The sequence below is a fragment of the Gossypium arboreum genome, chromosome 11, assembly GCF_025698485.1.
Source record: "Gossypium arboreum isolate Shixiya-1 chromosome 11, ASM2569848v2, whole genome shotgun sequence".
NCBI classification, from domain to species: domain Eukaryota; kingdom Viridiplantae; phylum Streptophyta; class Magnoliopsida; order Malvales; family Malvaceae; genus Gossypium; species Gossypium arboreum.
In genome coordinates, this window is record NC_069080.1 from 78,480,873 (window position 1) to 78,483,203 (window position 2,331).

The 2,331-nt window shown below is 39.0% G+C and overlaps 1 non-coding gene across 1 annotated transcript; it reads right to left on the bottom strand.

The window, feature by feature from the left end:
• Positions 1–1,661: 1,661 nt before the first annotated feature.
• On the bottom strand, positions 1,662–1,768 carry LOC128284814 (small nucleolar RNA R71). The gene has a single exon (XR_008275237.1). It is a non-coding gene; the product is annotated as a small nucleolar RNA R71 (small nucleolar RNA).
• Between the last annotated feature and the right edge of the window lie 563 nt (positions 1,769–2,331).

Genomic DNA, 2,331 nt, shown 5'->3' on the forward strand with positions numbered 1-2,331 from the left:
AGGGGGAATTTGACATGCAAGTCCATTATTTTGCATGCATGCTTTAATTAGTCATCACACATTTCCCTATCATACTTTCAAAGTTCATTACTAAGTCCTTTCTTGTGGAATTCACCCTTATAACACTAAATCAATCATCATAAAATGTCATACATGAGCACACACATATTATAGGCATCAAAATAAATTTTTAATTATTTTTATGCCTCGGTTTTGTGGTCCCGAGACCACCTTCCGACTAGGGTCAATTTTGGGCTGTCACAGTAGGGAGGTTCGGCAATGGAGGAAAGGAGAAGGAAGATAGATGAAGAGAAAAAAAGAAAAGAAAAGAAAGGAAAAGAATGGTCAGAAAAAAAAACGGCACAACACTCCCAAATGCCGAATTTATACCTAGCTTTTGACCTAGCTGAAATTTACCCCCTTAAAGAATCCCTTGGCCGGCCACCTCTTGCTCTTTAAAAGTCCAACATTCAGCCAACACATCTCTCCTAATCAGCTCCTAATTTCTCTCCTTATCCCTCCTTCCTCCATCTCTGAGCAACTCAAACTCTTGTTAATGATCTTTCACTTCATTTCCATTACCTACCTTTTACATTCATAAAATTAATCCCTTGTTTTGCTATCAATGTGACTTGAACACAGGTCCTCCTAGCTTCCACACGCCACTTATAGCCTTCCCTGTGGCGTCACATGCCACTTCACCACTTGCTTCCTTGTGATCTATTTTACACAATTAATTCCTCAAAGCCTAATTTACCAGAACCCCTTTCCCTTATGGAATTAAAATTAATTAAAACTATCGGGTTTTATCCTAAGATTGGGCCTTCTAGAGGCCCACTATCACAATTAAACCTACACTTAACAAGCAGAACACAAAAATTTTTAATTTTACAAACTTTTTTCAGAATTCCCAAAAATTTGGGGCGTTACACAACTGTTGGCATAGTCATTTTTTTGTGAAATTATTTATTTTCAATTTGGTTACTTCTAACATTACTAACTTATTCTTTTTAATTTTGTGATTTTCTTTTTAGGGGTCATCATGCCCCTTATGCCCTGGGCGGCATACGTGCTACAATGGATGGGACAAAGGGTCGCGATCCCGCGATATGAACATAGATTGAATTATCAATTTACTCCCAGTAGACCCTAAAATTGAGCAAACTTTCAGACAAAGAAGACGTAAACGAACAGCTGAAAGACAAGTCAAGATGGACCTTGGAAATTAGAATCAAGACCAAGGTAATGAAGCTAATCATGTCCGAAATCCCATCCTCATTGCCGATGATAGGGATCGACGCCTCAGACAATATGCTATGCAATTTTTCAATGAGTTAAATCCGGGAATTTGAAGGCCAAATATTAAGGCAACCCAATTCAAATTGAAACCAGTGATGTTTCAAATGCTATAAACGGTGGGCCAATTTAGTGGTATGCCCATGAAAGAACCACATCTCCACCTTCAATTGTTTATGAAGGTGAGTGATTCATTCAAGATAGCCGGTGTGACTGAAGACGCATTGAGGTTGAAATTATTTTCGTACTCGTTGCGAGATCAAGCACGAGCATGGCTCAATTCATTGCCCCCAAGTTCCATATCTACATGGCAAGAATTAGCAGAGAGATTTTTGGTTAAGTATTTCCTGCCTAGCAAGAATGCTAAGTTGAGGAGCGAGATCACAACTTTCCAACAATTGGATGAGGTGTCTTTGTATGAGGCTTGGGAGCGATTCAAGGAGTTACTTCGTAGGTGTCCTCATCATGGGATTTCTTATTGTATCCAGTTGGAGACATTATATAATGGTCTCAATGTAGATACAAGATTGATGGTAGATGCTTCTGCAAATGGTAAAATTTTGTCTAAGTCTTATAATGAGGCTTATGAGATCATCGAGAGGATTGCAAGTAATAACTATCAATGGCCAACAAATCAAACAACTTTAGGAAGACGTGTAGCTGGAGTTCATGAAGTTGATGCTCTCACTTCATTTTCAGCTCAGGTATCCTCTATTTCCTCTATGTTAAAGCAGTTTACCGTTAATAGTGCTAATAATTTTGTAGCTCAGCCACCAAGTCTATTTGAAGTAGTTTCTTGTGTGTACTGTGGGGAAGGTCATTCTTTCAAGAATTGCCCATTGAATCCCGAGTTAGTGTACTATGTGGGGAACCAACATCAAAATAGGATTGGACAAGGTCCCCAGTCCAACTTCTATAATCCTTCATGGCGTAATTATCCTAACTTTTCTTGGAGCAATCAACTTTATGCAGCATTGACCCAACCAATCTCAATGGTTTAATCAGCAAGCTCCAAAACCACCTCAAGCTGAGGCA